The sequence below is a fragment of the Vidua chalybeata genome, chromosome Z (genome assembly GCF_026979565.1).
Source record: "Vidua chalybeata isolate OUT-0048 chromosome Z, bVidCha1 merged haplotype, whole genome shotgun sequence".
NCBI lineage: Eukaryota > Metazoa > Chordata > Aves > Passeriformes > Viduidae > Vidua > Vidua chalybeata.
This window is the reverse complement of record NC_071570.1, coordinates 71948279-71966640: the sequence shown is the minus strand read 5'-3', so window position 1 is coordinate 71966640 and position 18362 is coordinate 71948279. Positions and strand designations below refer to the sequence as shown.

Below are 18362 nucleotides of genomic sequence, written 5' to 3'. Positions count from 1 at the left end.
ACTTGTTCTGTAATACAACTGTATTTACTTATTCAGATCATAGTCTTGTCTACTGAATTTTACTTCTTATCGTCTTAAAATCCATGTGGAAGTAATGGCAAAATGAATTCTCTCTGATCTCAAAAAGCATTAATGCTTCTAAAATTTCTTATTTCCACTAGAGATGACTAATATTTAATAAAGAATAACTGCTTTAAGACACAAATGAACATACTCATGAACCCAATTAATCTTTGGCAGTCAGTTCAAATTAGCATATACTATCTTTGTGACCATGACCAGCAAGCAGTATCAGAGGTACTGTTAAAATAGCACATGGAGATACCAAATGCAAGTAGATATTTATCTTTTTAACCTTTCTTCCAACCACATACCACTCTCCTATCCTTCACTATCCCTGTTAAACTGAGGTACAATATTGAGCAAATGCTCACTGACCAGTAGCTTTATCAGCTACAACTGATGCAACTCAATGCTACCTTTCAACTAAAACTGAACGGCAATCAGGGAACAGCTCACGTTCTATGACAGCACACCATGATTTGCTGTTGAAATAACCATCACAGATCACAGTTATTTTTAACACTATTTTAACCAAAATTATATTTGTAGTGATAATTCAAGTTGAGTAGAACCAAAATCCCAACAGTGTGAAGTACTGAAGATTATTAAGTTGGATATGTCAATCTGAAGGGTGTCAGAGGTATGGCTATGAAGTAATAGGGGTTTTGCTTTACCAATACTGGTAAAAAAAGGACTATGAAAATAATATGAGCTTGAACAGCAAACAATTAGAAGATTCATTTAAAAATTAGTTACAACTATTTCCCAGCAGAGTTCACATACATTCATTCATTATGTTTCATACATACATTTTTAAACTTACAATGGAAACTTCCAAATACACTTCAATGATTATAAAATAATCCTGACACTTTTTTCTTTTAACATTCATAATATTGAAACTTCCATTAAAATATGAAATGTTAAAAAAGTCTGTGTTTTACTAACCAAATTCATTACCTACAAGCTAAATTATTGCTTATTGCATCAATATCCTGTAAGTTACTAAAATCATACTGTGAAAACATGTAACTTGATATAAAAAGACTACATATTGCTTTCTAATGTCCAAATTATACTGAGACAACTCAAAGAAGAATATGAGGCACAACACAAAACCCAAAGAATTCTTACACTGAATTTCAGGTAAGTGTGAGTAAAAGACCACAGAATTAACAGATATCTACTGTACAATGCTATGGAACAACTTCTGAGAAGTTGTAGAAGTAGAGACAAGATGCATACTATCCTAAATCAGTGGTGTGTTTTCACTTCCCACTCACAGGATGTGTAAGGGTAGAAGGGACACATAGCTCATCTGGTCCCACCTCTCTACTCAAGCGGAGTAATCCTAGAGCACATTGCTCAGAACTGTATCCAGGTTCTGGAATACCTCCAATGAGGGAGACTCCACAGCCTCTCTGTGAAATCTGTCCCAGTGTGTGATCATCTGCACAGTAAAGGAGATCTTCCCTATATTGTGGTGGAACTTCCAGTGCATCACTTTCTGCCCATTCCTCTTTTCCTATTGCTCAGCACCACGGAGAAGAGTCTGGCTATAGTCCCTTGACGCCCTCCCTTCAGATACTTACAGACATTGATGTGATTCTGGTCTTCTCTTCTCCAGACTAAACAGGCCCTGCTCCCTCAATCTTTCCTCCATGGTATTTCGTGTACTCATGATACTTCAGAACAGCTTGCTAATATTTCCAAAAGCATACATCTATGCTTCACCTGTGTGAATAATTCTGTTTATTTTTACTGAGCTGCTTAAAAGACAATACAAAAGTTAACTATCAAAAACCAATTCAACTTGCTTTGCTTGTGCAGAAAGAAGGAATTTTTAGACTTTAGCCAAGATAAAGTAAGCCAAATCAAAATTTTCTTTCTCAATCATGGCAGGATTGAGGAAGATTTAATATTAATTAAGCTGTTTAGTTTTAAATACAATGACAGAGAGATAAAACTGCCTTACTATAGAAGCTACCTAGATAGAAGAGGTTCTAAAAATAACCTAAAAGTATTTATGAAAAGTAAATTCTTACACTGAGTTTTAGATAAAAAACATATCTATTTGTGTATTAAGCATACTCAAAGTATTGCAAATACAAAATGCAGGTGTTTGTTAGGGTCAACAGCTACTAGTTTAGCATTAATACAAACCAAAACAGTATCACAAACTCATTGCATACAGTGGCATAGCACACTGCTGACAGTACTTGTTGTATGTTCTAAAAAACTTGTATTTGTGTATTTGTGATGTCAGTTACGTGGAGAATATTTTGTGCAACAGATGTCTGGATACCAACACTTGACATACCTGAGCATGGGTTTCATTGCATGGGGGATGTTGCATAAACAAGGCAGGCTCTAATACATGTTTTATGCTCAGCAGAGTTTCTTATTGTATTTCTTAGAAATAAAAAAATATTAATTCAGTAACTACATCACCATATGTCTGTCCACAATCTTTTTTCTCCTTTATGCTACCAAGTACATATACACCTCTAACCAAATATTGTACTTTTTTGACACTTAAAGCATGTAAGGAGAGCAAGTACTTGCAAGGCCTTTGTTAATGGGCACAACTACTCTATAAATAGTCTTCACTCTAATTAAAGGAAAAAAACATATCAAGGAAGTTGAAGCTGAAGCATAACAATGGTCTCATGATGTCCACTTCAGTATTTCTTGAGTGCTTAGGATTGGATGAACCCATCTGGCATACAAGCTTTTTCAAAGTCAGTTTAAAAATGTAGTATTACAGCACCTGGAGAGGAAAATGTTTTATTTCTCTGCATTTCAATTAGTCACCTAATCTCACTTAACTCTTGACGTAGCCTTAACTTACCAAAATGTTAGCAGTACTTCTGAAGCAAAGTTTGCAAACCTGTGCTTCTCTACCTGTACACAGAACTATTTCCTCTAGTTCAACCAGTAGCTGGTAGAAGCAAATACATGAAATCAGATTCTGCAGAACTATGTTTAATTTTTTCAGAAGGTTAGAAATTTCTGTGACAGCCTTACCAAAAGGCTTGTCTTACAGCTCTACAGGTCAGCACTATTGTATTGCTTAGAGCTGGGGGGGGACATGCATGGCAGCAGCCAACAAGTAAGTCAGACGGTTTAGTACACCTGCATCTTCATTTCTCTGTACTTACTCAAAGAAGTCTGATGTTTACAGAATTTGGAACTATTCTGATTTATATCCGGTCAATTCTGAAGCTGTGAATGGCCACGAAGGCTAAAATTACTACAGAATCTGAGGCTGTGGTCACAGACACCTGTACACATCCACCCTTCATCACCAGAGGTCAGAGGGCACATAACAGAAGAAACAAAGCCTCCTAACACAAAGTTTCGAGGTTAATGACTCGTTTAATAGTGGAGTTTTAAACTAAGGTTTTTGCAGGTCAAGGCCTTTAAATATCTTTTCACAGGAGACCACGGCTCAAGCTCTTCCTAAGATGCAGCCTTCGTATTCCAGGGGTATTCTAGATATGGAGTACCTGAATGCTTTCAGACTTATTTTGAAGGACTAAACGAGTCAGTGATGTCAAATTACATCGTGCTACCGCAAAATAAAAATAAAATTAAAAAAAAAAAAAAGCCAAAACCCACAAAAAAAAAAACCAAAACCAAAAACAAATAAACCAAAAAAAACCCCAAAACAAACAAACAAACAAAAAACAAAAAAACACGGAAAGCAAAGCTGCTGCACAGGCTTCGAGTGACACGCACTGGACCGGGCGGGGGCAGTGCCCCGAGGGTTCATCCCGGTCCCGGCACTCACCTGTTCGCCTTCCTCTGCCCCCTCCAGAGCCGTCGTGGCTCCTCCGACGCCTCCACCGGGCCGCCGAGCTACGCCCCGACTCCGGGGCGGTGAGGGGCGCCGGGCAGCCGCGCATACGGAGCAGCCCCGCTCCCTCCTCACCGGCTCCCTGCCCCGGCTCCCCGGCTCTTCATCCCCGCCGCAGAGCCCCGGGGCACCCCCGACCGCCTCCTCCCCAGCCCCTGCCGCTGTCCCTGCCCAGCAGCCGCCTCCCCTCAGCCACGGCGCCGGGGCCGCTTTCCCCCCGTCCCTCACTCGCCGCCCCTGGCCGATGCCCCCGAGGCCGCCATCTTGTCCGGGAGGGGAGAGGGGCGCGCGCAGGCGCGGCCGCGGAAATCCCGGGCCCGCAGCGGCGGCCGCGCGCACGCGCGGGGGCGCGCCGCGCCCCGCCCCGTGAGCGCGCACCTGCCGGGTGCGCCCCGGGGGCGCGCGGGGGCTCCTCGACCCGGGACCGGCCGCTCGGAGTCGGTCACTCTGGGTCGGTCTCCTGCCGAGGATCAGTCATCCAGGGTCAGTCACCCATAGAGGGTCAGTCACCCGGAGTTCATCCCCCTCACAGGGCCCGTCACCCCGAGCAGAGTCACTCACTCAGGATCGATCACCCGGGGTCGGTCACCCGGGGCCGGTCACTCAGGGTCAGTCTCCCGAGGCTGCGGCTGCACTGCCCTGGCAGAGGAGGTGGGCGGCGCGGCACGGTCGGAGTGGCGGGCAGTGAGAGCCCGAGGCTGCCGGGGTCGCAACAAGCACAGGTCCCTGCTGAGGGGTGGGTGCGAACAGCCCTCAGGTGTGGGAGGGAGGGGATGTCGGCGGAAAGCTCAGAGTGCCCACGGGCACTGTGGAAGCTGAAGGAAAACAGGGGATGGCCCCTCGTGATGTGTTTCTTGAGACCCTCACGCAGCAGGCGGTCGGGCAGTTTGCCTTTTAAAGATCACAGAATCACGGGATGGGCAAGGTTGGAAAATACCGCAGCAGCTCCTTTGGTCTAACCTCCCTGCTGAAGAAGGGTCACCTGAGTGGCAGAGCATTGTGTGCAGACCGTTCTGGAATATCTCTAAGGATGGAGACTCCATAACCTCTCTGGGCAGCCTGTCACTGGTAGCATGAGGATAAAATCTTCCCTGGCAGCCCTTGTTTGTCCATGTGCTCAGTGAGCTTTGCCACAAGTGTTTCAGCTTCACAATGGACGAGCTCAGCCTCTCCAGTTTCTCTCTCTCAAGCTGGGCTGTCATGGCTTCGCTTGGCAGTGATGCTTTGGTGGCCTCCTCCCAACCATGAGGATGGGTTCTATGCCACAACCAGTAGTTCCACAGTTTGGTAGCTGAGGTCTCTCATCATTTGTGCCTCAATGTTGCCTAGTTTGGATGACTTTCTTCACTTACAGATGAAATGTTTGCACAGCCTGTATTTCTCTTCCCTATTTAGGCTCGTATTTCCTGTGAAGTTACTTCAAGTTGATGTAGATCCCATGCTCAGTGGGAGGCAGATCTGGTGGTGTGAATCCCAAGCATACCCAGATGCAGCCTGGGGCAGACAAGTTTTTGACCTTCTCTGCTAGCTTTGCCATCCTTGACCACACCCTTGTACTCCCTACCCCAGTTAGGACTTTTGTTTTTAACCCATCTCATGAGTTCTGTAACTACCTTCTTTCTTTTGATGTGTGTAAAGACCTTTTTACTACCAGTTTGAGCATCCTTTGCAATGTGTTCTTCAAATTATTTTCTAGTCCTCATTTCCTGCCTTGATGTGACCTGAAGTGTTTAACAGCTTTCTGCTCTCTTTATTTTGGTCTAGACAAGTTCTGCCCCCTCATTATCAAAGGAATTGCCTTGGACAGAGATCATACTAGAGCCTGTAACAAAAGGCTGTCAAACCACAAATGTTTGTGAGTGTTAAGCACATATTTAGGAAAGCTGGTACATACTGATGAATAGCTATGTCTGTGCATTTTAAGTTTTGATATTATTTTTTCTGCCTAATTTAGCAATGAAATTTTCCTGGGATTTGAATATAATTTTTATTTGCAATTTCTGTCATTACTGTTTAATGATTATCCCTGTGTCAAGTGTCATAAAATTGTATCCTACAAACCATGATCACGAATATCTAAATACCAGCTGATAAAAAATTGACCAATATTATGAAAACTGGCACAGTTAAATATATGGAAGAAATTATTTACTATGAAGGTGATTTCCCAGAGAAGCTGTGGCTGCCACATCCCTGGAAGTGTTCAAAGCTGTGTCCAGACTGGATGGGACTTTGAGCCACCTGGTGTAATGGGAGGTGTCTCATGACAGGGGATTTGGAACTGGATGATCTTTATAAGGTCCCTCCCAAAGCATTCTATGATCCTGTGATTCAGCTGCTCCAAATGGTATCTTTTACAGAGTCATATGATGTATCACACTATTATGGCTTTTTGAAAGACAGTTGTTCTCAGTAATATTTTTGTAAATTCAGTCACCTTTAGTTTCACTAGCATATTGCCTAAAAGTTAAAGGATGAGTGTTGGAACCCTGGTTTCTGAGAAGTTTAGATTTTCTGTGCTGACAGGCACTGACCCCCAAGAGAACACTGCAGTTGACCTGACGCTGTGGAGAAGACTTCCAAAATTGAATGATGGAACTGGGATTACAGGTGTGTAGTTTAAATAGAAGTGTGTAATATCACATGTTGGAAAACTTAGAGTTTAAGGTTTTAGAATATAGTAATATATATAAGGCAAGATGGAGGTTTTAGGGCATAGACTAGTTCTTTACCTTCTTCATGGGTTTGGGTGGTATTGTGTAATTGTATAAAAAAGTCTGCATTGTGGGCCATTGTTATTGGATTAAAAGTAAAAATAATTTAGATGTTATTTCTTAGTTGGATAGTTTATACTTAATAGGCCTTGTAAAGAGAGAGATACAGCTCCATTTTTAGTTTGTTAAGAGTGAAATGCTATAGAACTCACAGTTTGTGAGACTGCAATATAGGTAAGAACTAATAAACATCTGAGTCCAAACAAGAAATACTGTCTCATGATTTAATCCTCACCTTGGCAAAAAGAAGATAAAACTCCACAGATAAGAATCATAATAATTTTATATTCTAAGGAATTTGGATTAAATCAAAGAATGTTCAGCTGTGAGATAGTAAATTCTAAAAAAGACAATTTTAAATGTCTCTGTGGTACACACAATAATCTTCCACTTCATAAAAAGAGAGAAACCTTCAACTTTTCTTGAATCCAATAAAGAAAAGAGAATGTCTTTGAACAGATTGAACAGTAGCCCTCTATAGTGGAGTAACTGTATCTGGACTGTAGCTGGACAAGGAAGAGCTATGGATGTCATCTAACTGGGCTTATGTAAAACTCTTGGTACAGTCCCCCACAACATTCTTATGTCTGAATTGGGGAGATTTGATCTTGATAGATCAAGGGACTGTAGGATGGAGAAGGAAGTGCCTGGGTGGTTACATCCAAAGAGTTAATAGTGAATGGCTCAATGTCCAAGTGGAAACCAGTAATGAGGGGTGTCCCTCAAGGGACTAATCCTATTTTATGGCTTTATCAATGACAGATACAGTGGGAGTGAGTACACTTTCAGGAAGTGGACAGATGACACCAAGCTGAGTGATGAAGTTGACGTGCTTGAGAGCAGGGATGTCACCTGGGGAGATCTTGAAAGGCTTGAGGAGTGGTCCCATGTGAATCTCATGAATCTGAACAAGACCAAGTGCAACGTCCTGCACCTGGGTTGGGGAAATCCCCACTATTAACACAAGCATGGGAATGAATGAACTGAGAGCAGAGAGGAAGGACTTGGGGGTACTGGTGGATGAAAAATTGGACATGAGGCAGCCATGGGCACTGGCAGCCCAGAAAGCCAAGTGTGCATCCAAGGCTGCATCCAAAGCCCTGTGGGCAGCAGGGGAGGGAGAGGATTCTGCCCCTCTGCCTGGCTCTGGTGAGACCCCACTCTGGTCTCCCAACACAGGAAGGACATGGAGCTGCTGGAGTGAGTCCAGAGAAGTGTCTCAGAGCTGGTCAGAGGGCTGGAGCACCTCTCCTGTGGTGAAAGGCTGAGGGGGCTGAGGTTGTTCAGCCTGCAGAGACCTTGTCTAAACAACTGTAGGAAAATGTAACAACAGCAGTAGTAATTTACAATTTGTAGAGCCTTGGTTCCTTGAGGTAATAATGTGAACACAGACATTTAAGTATAAGCTGCACCTTTGTGCTGAAGTGCATCACAGGACTGTTGCCACAGGTGAAAAATAGAGAATGTATCTGCCCCAGCAGTGTGAGCCAGCTCAGTGGTATGCTGAGAGCACTTCAAGCAGCTGCTGCAGAGCTCTTGCAGCTATAGATCCTCCCTGGCCCCTGTGGCTGAACACCTGCTAGTGGAGAAAGAAACTTTGGCTAATACACCATCTGTCTTCATGAAAAGGGACAGTAAGTCACTCTCAAGCTAACCTGCCTCACAGGGGATAAAGACATACAAGAGAAGTAAAAAACAGTAACTAGTTAGGATTCTCAAGGGACCTGGCCGTAACCACTCTAAATTGTGGCATAAGGAAACATATGCCATTAGAAATCAGTAGGAATTTGCCCTAGCCATTTGCCCTAGAGAAAAAAATAGCTGTGTTAAAATCTGTCTTTCTTCTTCTCTGTGTAGGAGTAACATACTGCTACGACCTAGCTATGACCTTTCCTTTTCCTCCCCTTGTGCCTTCTGCTGCTGAGTACCTATTCCAGAAGTAAACACAGGATTTCTCTGTGTGCTGGATGGGGAATTCACTGAATAAAGGTGAATGGTATACTGTGGTAGCATGAAAGTTGTGGATGAGAATGTGTTTCTCAAAGTAGTCTCTAAAACAATCTCCTTTTTTGTCTTTTCAGCTTGCTGGCTAGTCACTCAATTGGAGATTATTACCACTTGTTGTTTAGTTTTTAAGACAATGTTCAGATGATGATCAGATTAATACTTCATTGCACTTAAATGTTTGATACATGTACATAAGTCAGTTTCTGTCCTCAATCTGTAATCATAAGAACATACACAAGAATAAACCAGAATCTACTGATCAATATAAAGTGGCAGCAGCTCTAATTCAGTAATTTGACAGTTGAACAAAGTGATTATACTAAAGATTCACTCTGAAATGTTCTAAGGGAAATTTGCCTTCCAAGACAAGTTCTCTAGCTGTTGGCCCATATATTCAAATGTTAGTTCTAAGATGGATGTTTTCAGAGGTGCTTTCATTGGGGTAATTCTATAGCTCACTGTGAAAAACTTTTCTGTAGGACAACATTTTAAATAAAGGCATGAAAAATGTCAATGTTGTTAACTATAATACTAAGTAGAATAATATTCACCTTACTCTGGAGAATATAATTACTGGAGGAAAGCATTTCTTACAATTGGCAGTTTGCTGTGTGGTGTATTTAAACAACATTTTGGAGGAGCCATTTTGGCAACATTTATCTTTCAGGACAAAGGCCAATCTGGAGAACTCCAAGTAAGTAAAAGAGTAGACATAAACGTTTAGATACTAATTTTACAGATATTTGCTACAGAGGGACTAGCCTTTTCTATTTATGGATTGCCAATCACAAAGAAAATTCCCCCTTAAGAAGAATGACTTCCCTTTTTTGTGTTTGGTTTGAGCAATTAATATTTTAATATTAAAAGAGCACTCATTAATGTAATTAGTTTTGTGCTACACAACAGTAAAGTTTTACTGGAGAAATTTCAATCAAGAGAAAGAAATAGGAAAGCATGAACCCACAACACCTTATGTCTCGGGTTCCAACACATAACAGAGGAAAAACTAAGAAATTATTTTCAGGAAAAATTGTCTAAACTTGGACATTCTATAACCCTGGAATCCTAAAGGTATAATTAAAACTGTAAAGCTTGTTATTTTTTTATAATTTTATTTTTGGTGTAGTTAAATATCAATGCATGAGCTAATTAGATCAGAGAACTTGAAGCATGTGGTGGGTAGTCTGGTTCATATTAAGGTTCGCATTTCTAAGAGAAAACAAAGGGAAAAAGAAAAACACTAATGTCAGAGAAGAAATCCCAACTTAGGATCACAGGATCAAAAGCCACATTATTTTTAGTTAATCTTATCCTGTCAATATAAAGGAAAGGGATAGTTGAATGGAATATGTCCAAGTTTCCTGTGCTGGAACTGAAACAGGAAAGAAAATGAGATATGAGGGTCTTGAATATTCATGAAAAATGGCTTTGAGTTTAGTCCAGAGAATGAGTCATTTTGAGTTATGCTCAAGTCCTGACATCAGAAGAGGTCTGAACTTGCACCCTGAATGTTCAGTTTTCTAAAAGAAGGGTGGTTTTTCCACAAAAGACGGATGTCTGCATCTTTACACAATATTGCTTCCCTTGGGAGATAGAAGGATAGAGACATCCTAAAGGTGAAGTTCAGTTGATGTGCTTTGCTTACCCGAGTCTCGTAAGCCTGGAAGATTTTTAAATAGTTCTTGCTTTACAACAGGAGATGCCATTAGTCAAAGACACAGAGTAAAAATTTTCTCTTGGATTACTCAAAAGTACTGCAAAGTTTAGAGAAGCTGGTATCTAACAGATGGGCAAGGGAAGCTCTTGAGGAAAGGTTGAGATAAAAGTCAGCTATAGCTATCAAAGGTCAGGACACAAGTGACAGAATCTTCGGAGAAATTAGAATCTAGTCATTACATCTAAAAGATTGCCTGTGATAAATAGAAGAATTACATATGGTAACCCAAGCTACTCTGATAAGAGCAGACAGGTAGCCATCTGCCTAGTAATATTCCACCACAGAGTAAACAGTAATGGTAAACATTTCACAGTGAAGACACTAAAACTGAACTTGTAAAATAAAAGTGGATGATTTTTGCTCATGTGGTCATTTTCAAAAGTGTTGAAAGCTTGATTTTGTGTAGTGTCCCAGCTTCATTCATTTACTGAAGTTCATATAAAAATTTCTATTATTTACAGGGGCATTTGCTGTAGAGGGGTGTATTAGGAAGCAGAATCTATATAATTAAAATTGATTTGGTTGTTGAGAAATGGTAGGACTTTAGAAAAAATTCAGGGAAAAGCTATTTAATTTCAGCTAAAACAACATTTTAATAACAGTTCTTGTGCAGTAGAAGCCAGCTGAGTTAATAAATTTTCTGAGAAAAAATAAGAGAGTTAGAGTTAGACTTTAGATATCAGTATTACTAAATTCATCACTATGGGAAAGACCACACAAAAGGTCACATCTGAAACCACTTTAAAAATTCCTGGCATATTACTAAAACTATACATGATAATCTTATTTTAGAAGCAAAATAGATATTTTTCTAATAGAAAACTAGTGCATTTCAGCTCAAGTTAGATATCTACTGTCCTGCTGTCATGTGTTTCATGTGTTTGTGGAAGATAAACTACAGGAGTTTTAGTAATGATACAGATATAAATACTTCTAAGTAGCTACTCAATTAGTTACTTAAAAGGGAAATCTGTTCTGACATGCCCGTAAGTCTAGACCATGAAGTGGAGACAGTGTTTTCACACTCACAGGTGTAGATTTTTTTGAGGCACTGGTCAGTCACAAATAGTTCTGATCAACTTGTAAATTCCAGCACCAGGACAGCTGACAGAAGCTCACATGGCAGAATAAAAGTCACAATTGAAAATCAGTTCTGAAACAGATGAAAACTGCAGTGAGGTGCTGCAGGAGTATTGGAGAGAGATGAATATTTCTTCAGAAATATATCTATCTGAATGCTATCATTTGCAATCATTTCAGGATCTGTGTATACAATTTCATGGAGTGGTCGAGCTCTTAGGCAGAATGTACAGACAACCTTATAAAACATTATTTGCAAAGAAAAGCACGTAAATATTAAGAAATCTGAAGCTTGCCTGTGCAGTATTAATTAATTTGATTTGTACATTTGTTTCATTCCCTCATGCTGTGAATCAGTGCTTGTTTATAAAATCATGATATCTTCTCTGCAGGGACCAAGAATCAGTCAGAGAACAACATCTACTGAAAATATGAGAACGTGGTGTGTTTTAGTTTTGTTCTCTGTGAAGAATGCATTGTTCTGTTTGTTCTGAATGGGTATACTGTGAGTTTTGTTTGAAGCCACTTAATTCATGTGTCCAGAGAGATAGTAAAGCATTCTCTAGTAATCCTTTATGATCTGAAATGCCCTGTCAGTCATATTTTTCCCAGGATGAACTATCCTAGTTGAGCTAGTCAGTCCCAAAATGGAAGGCGTACCAAGCCTTTCATACTTACCTGAGTTCCTCTTTGAGTTTTGCTCTTTGCCTTTTGAGACACAGGCACTGCCACTGTGCCTAATCTTACAAAAACAGGGGTACATTATTTGAAAATGGAAGTAGACTGTATCAGCAGGACCTGTCTAATGCACATGATTTTTACCTCTTTTGAAGAATGCCATTGGCTTTGTGTGTAAAGTCATAAAATACCCATACAGATTCTTTCCCAGTCAAGATAATTTATCCACCCTACCATTAATTTTATTCTTTTGGATAGTTTCCACCAACTTGTCCTGTGAAGAATTCAGGTTTACTGCTCTTTAGTTCCTCTTCTGAAGCTCTTCTGGAAACCTTCTTAAATCATGATGTATCATATTGACCATTTTGCAGTTAACAATGAGAAAAAAGTTAGAAAAGTCTTTGAAATCTAAGGAAGTAATGGAGCCAAATCTTAAAGAACTTGCTAGTCCAAGTAGAATTGCATGCTAGTGAATCTCTGTTAAGCACTATTGTTGCTACTGCATACTTATTTGGTAGTGCAATAGAGTAGAATTAATAAGTACATATTCCAAGTCCATTTGAAAAACTAGAATATGGTAATGTCAAACTGCTGAATTTAGATATTTGTAACTTTTAGAGTGGTCAAATTACTTTGATAAATGTAATTTAATATTTACATAATAGTTAAATTTTCTAAGTAATTAGAAAATCTTATATTTCTATTCCTGGTCAGTTTTAGTTATCTGAATAATATTTTATCCAATGTATTTTTCTGAAGTTTTTGTGAAGTTAAATAAAAACACCTTCTGACTATGATGAAGCATGTGTATTTGGAGGTGCAGAAGATAACATATAAATTTTTAAGCAAATACAGAAAGAGAGAGAACTAAATAAGCTGAAATCTAACTATAATACTGGAATTGTTATGTACAAATTAAGGAAAAACTGTATTTAGCGTCCATGATTATAGCTAAAATCCCTATGAGAAGTAGCTCCAAAACATTGACACTTATGCTTGTATGTCTGTGTGTTCAGGTTGCCCACAAACTTCAGACTACAGGGCAAACAGTGTCCCTGAAGTGAAGATTTTGAATATGAAAAACAGATAGAAACCAAGAGACTGTTCAAAGAGACTCTCAAAGAGAGGTAACCTAAGCAAGAGAATTGGCTTCTACCTGAGTGGCTGATTATTATCGTACTTGACATTTTCTAGTTGGTAACAGCATTATAAAACCAGCACAGGAGCTAAACTCAAAATTGTCAGAAGCTTAACTGTATATAGGGACCTTGGCAGAAGCAAAACACAAGTTGGTTGACTTGATTTTTGTTATTGACATGACTGCATAACAGGAAGATTCCAATCTAAGTAAAGTCTATCTGGATAAATTTACATAATTAGCAACTGGAGGAAAAAGCAAATATGTGATGCAGCACCATGTACATGTAAAAATTTATTTTTAGAGCCTAAGTTTAATTACCTCTGGCACTGTCACAGCTGCTACATAATTCTTAAATACTTGAACTGAGCAGTTTGCATCCTAGTAGAGAGGCTGTCTCCTGTACATGCTCTGTCCACATTCTGATGCAGTTTCATGAAATAATCTAACTGGCTGGGCTATAAATACCCTATGGGAAAAAAAAAAAAAAGGGCACGAGTCACTTCTTATGCAGCTCATTAGATGAAGATAATAAGGAAGAGCAGAATAGTGCAGGAAGCCAGTTTTACCCTTCTTCTTACCTGTAATTCTGTAGCTATTATGGGTTACTTAAATAAATAACACAAATAGACTATCCATTACATATTTGAAGAGTGGGTAAGTAACTGTGCCTTCAACTCTGACATAAGCGAAACCTCATCTGGTAACTTAATTTAAGTTATTAAGAAATTGGCATCTAGCAATTTGGGAACTCACATATAATGTTTTATACATTCAGAATCCCCCAAATTTATATGATTTATGATTTAGATATTCAATCAAGCCTAATATGATTATGTTAGACATTCTGCCAGTTTCTGAAATTAATCAATTATCATATATTATTTAAAATATCTTATAACACATATCAAAACTTCATCAAAAAGCCGTTTAAATTCCTGTGTTGTCAACAAAGAATATTAAATTAAAGATTTTTTTTAAAAATTAGAGACATTAACAGATAATGATAAATAGTTAGAAGCAGGCCTGAAAGAAGACCTTATTTTGAGGCCTTAAAATATATGACTGCAGGCTTACTTTTTACAAATCAAGGTGATTCATGCATAACTGTTCAATATCTACAACTTTATCTTTTCGTGATATTAAAGAATAAATATTTACACCATTTGCTTTGACTAAAAGTTGTGTGGTCTTAAAGTAGTTCTTGTAATCTAAAGACCTATATATTGCTACTATCTCCACTGTCTTCTTTTTTCCTCTAAGTTATTCCTTTATGTCTTTCTGATTTTCTCTGCTCACCTTGTTTACAGAAATCTGCTCCGCTAAGCTGTTATGATAGGTCAGGAAGGAGAGAGACAAGAAAGAGAACAGAAATACTTTAGCTCAAGCATCAAATATGTGGGATTGAAAGAAATTCAGTCATCAGTCATGGAAGCATTTGATCTTTTACTTAAATGTATCTCATAGGAGGAATAGTGCTGTGAAAGATTATGGGTTTATGCAGCATTTCCATTATTACAGCCTATGGATTATGGATTAGAATTTTGCATGGTGGAGTCAATAGAATTCATTTATTTAATTCTCCTGAGGTCTGAACTTGAAACTATTGCTGAAGATGGAAAATATGTATAAACTTTCCTATAGAAACAAGAATTTTAAAAGGTCAAATGCAAAGGATAAGTTTTACAAGCATACCTGTCTCTTCATGTCATGTCCCTGCCTGTTCTGCACTGGGGTGGAAGATAGGAGTTGAGTGAGGGAGAGATGATGCAGGGCTTTTTCTGAATCAGTAAAAAAGGCTTTGACAAAAAATGGCTTAATAAGATAACTCCATTAATTAGACAAGGTAAGAGGAGTAATATAGGTAGGAATGAAACCTGGTGTTCCATAAGCGGCTGGGGCACCCTGATTTTGTGCACACTGAGCTGTAACCTGGATGGATTTTCCCAAGGCACACTGTGCAGAGCAGATCCAATCTGTGAAGAAAAGCTCTCCCTTTCAGTACTGGAAGTTATTCCATTGTTTCATTATAAGAAAACAGCACTATTCCTAAGGAATTATGTAATGAGCACTCCTTGCTGCACTTGTAGGTAAAGGCGATGCCAGTCAGGTGGTGAAATCACTGGTACCCAGTGGGAGCTGCCTGTGTGCTCCTCTGTTCCAGTGAAATTGCTGAGTTTATCCTGCAGCCAATAACTTTGTGCAGCACAGAACAGCCCTGAAAGCCACCCTGTATATTCAGCATAGCCCTCTGCCTATTCCGATGAACTGTTGTGTGGATCACTAGCTCCTAAACATGGAATGCTGCCTTGGTCTGGATCAACACACTACCTAGAAGGAGCAGACATAGTTTCTTTGAGAGCTCTCTGTTGATGCCTTGAGAAGGCAGACCTAGAACAGGGACCAGACAGAGTTAAAGAATAAAATAGGTAATTATTAAAAGGATACACCAATGGATACACCTTGGGCAGTACAAGAGCCTAGCCAGAGTTACACCCAAGATGAGCCCAAAAGGGTCATAAAATGGGTGACTGGTCATGAGGTCTCACACTTTTATAAAGTTTTTGGTCCACTTGCATATTGGACTTAATTGTCCAACTATAGCCTTATGTTATAAAGTTCCATCCTCCTTGTTTTTCTTTCTTCAATTCACCATTGTTTATACTTTTTGGGCCTGGAGCTTGTAACAGTTGTCCTTGGACAAGCTGGAAAAGGATTGTTTTGTCTACCTACCCTGTGAAGAGAACTTGCTAACACCTAATATGAAGCTCAGAGTTACACACTAAAGCAGCACAGAATCTGAAAAATATAAAAGCTAAAACTTAAGGCATCACTGTAAGCAAATCGTCATTCATTCATGTTTACTTTGATAGGTGAACTTATGTTTTTAAGGCTGTAAAAGTACTTCTAATGAGGGGCTGTTGTATTAAACAGTGTTGTCTAAGGAAAAGGAGGAAGAATAGATAGATTGTTCAAAATAAATACAAATTCTCAAATTTAATCTCATCATCTAACACCTTGTAAAGTCATTTTTGATCTAAACTAACCATGTAGCAAATAAGCAAAAATAATTTTCAGAGTATAATGGAGGTGTTTCTGTGCATGCATTCTAACAAGGATGTTTTCTGTTTCAGAAATAAAATTTCTGTTTCAGCCAGAAATTAACTACTGGTTGCAAGAAAGTAATCCTTCTCCTATCTGCTAAGGGGTACAGTGGATGCACCCTTCTTTAGCTCCTCCTTGGAGGAGGTTTGGATAATATGGTATATATTTCACTGCACATCCTATTACAGGACCCTGGGCATTATGCTATTGTGTGACCTAGTATGGTACTTTCTTGTTGATTAATGGGGAAAGAAAGACAAGCAAAATAGAATCTATTCTCATGTTTTTTCCTTGAAAAAATAGTGGGATACTGCAGCAATGAGACTTCAGTTGCCCCTGTTGACATTGGCTCAGGTATTTGTGAAGTTTTCTATCTCCAAGCTTGAGCATGTGATTACATATATTTTTTATTTGCCTTATGATAATTTTTCTATTTAAGATTAACTTTTTCTGTTTCCCTGTGATATCAGCTTGCTCTACTTTTTACAGATTAGTAATGCATATCTGTATATTAATGGTATTCTTACATCAGAGCTACACACAGACTTCTGTTTCAAGTGCAGTCCTACTCTCACATCAGCATGATTTGTGATGCTAATAAAAAGTGACCACTTTAAAACAGGTATCTCTGTTTCCAAGCATAAAAATCTACGCTTTTGAAAGCAGTCCCTTGATTGTATCTCTCCATTGCTTACACACTAACATTGTAATGTAATTTCTGGAAGTTAAGTTAACTTAGTAAGTATTTCAGCAATAAACACATTAGAAATTTTTTGTTGCATTTTTAAAATAGAAGCCACAAATCCTAAAAGTGTTTCTGTACAGGAAGGAAATGGTAATGTCAGTTAAAATACTAAAAGAGAATTGAGCTTAAATATGAAAACATAAGGCTGTTTTTCACATATGACTAGGTTCAATTTGGGCCTGTCTGACATCTAAAAAAATTTTTAAACTAATTATTTTGTTGTTGCCTTAAAATAATTGGTAAAACATATGGGATAATGAGTATCATATTTTTCTTTCTTTCCTGCCATTTAAATTTTTTTTAATTGTTTTTTTTAGTGCTAAATGGAAAGGACAGGGTACAGCATCTCTGTTTCTATGTATTCTCTATTTATCTTCTCTCTAAATAGCCATTCTTAAGTCCTACTGTGCAATAACCAATGTTCTTAAATAATGTGAAACAGAATAAAAAAATTGAAGGAGTAGTGCAGGTTGCCCTGAGAGGTGATAGGTGCTCCATCCCTGAAAACATTGGAGGTCAGATGGGATGGGATTCTGGGCAATCTTTCCAGTTGAAGATGTCCCTGCTCATTCCAGAAGTGTTGGACTAGGTGACCTTTAAAAGGTCCCTTCCAGCCCAAACCATTCTGTGATTCCATGAAAAATTACAGCTGTTGCATTGCCACTGGTTTATTTTAAGCTTCTAGGCTGCAATTAGATTATCATCAAGCTATTCTCAAGCTGTTTCATCCATGTTCTAACCAGTAAATGCTACACTGAACTTACCACATCAGGATAGCACTGCTCTCACGGAGTTCAAGCTGGAGATCATAAGGAAGTGTGTATTTTGGACACAGACAGGGGTGTGAGCTAAGCTAAACCAAGACAACCGTGGAGGCTGCACAACTTAGAGATTTGTGCTTGTGCTGTATTGCTGTTATGTATCAAGTACTGTTTACTTCCCAAATACCAGTGGGGCTTAGGTGACACAACATGCAAGTAATAAAAGGGATAAGTGACATTTCCTCTGAAAAACAGGTTGTATTTTTCTAATAGAGGGGACTGGTTTTTTAATTTCCCTTGATGGTCATGTAGGTTTCATCAATCCTGTTTTCCAGTGTGTTGCATTGCCTCAGGCGACTCGATTGGTTTTAAGAGAGTCACTGGCAGCAGAATGACACTTTCTGTGGTGTTGTTGGTTGCTGTGCCCATACACCA

The 18362-nt window shown here is 39.1% G+C and overlaps 1 protein-coding gene and 1 long non-coding RNA gene across 2 annotated transcripts in view; one reads left to right on the top strand and one right to left on the bottom strand.

Moving 5' to 3' along the window:
* The window catches only part of APC (APC regulator of WNT signaling pathway), an 87647-nt gene extending 83616 nt beyond the window's left edge, over window positions 1–4031 (bottom strand). Inside the window, exon 1 of the mRNA XM_053932918.1 lies at window positions 3857–4031. The gene's annotated coding sequence lies outside the window, so the exon portion shown is untranslated. The remainder of the gene's footprint in view (window positions 1–3856) is intronic.
* A 1134-nt stretch (window positions 4032–5165) lies between these two features.
* LOC128781990 (uncharacterized) lies at window positions 5166–8803 on the top strand. Its single transcript, XR_008428604.1, has 3 exons — window positions 5166–6532; window positions 8554–8685; window positions 8778–8803. It is a non-coding gene; the product is annotated as an uncharacterized LOC128781990 (long non-coding RNA).
* The last annotated feature ends 9559 nt before the right edge of the window (window positions 8804–18362 follow it).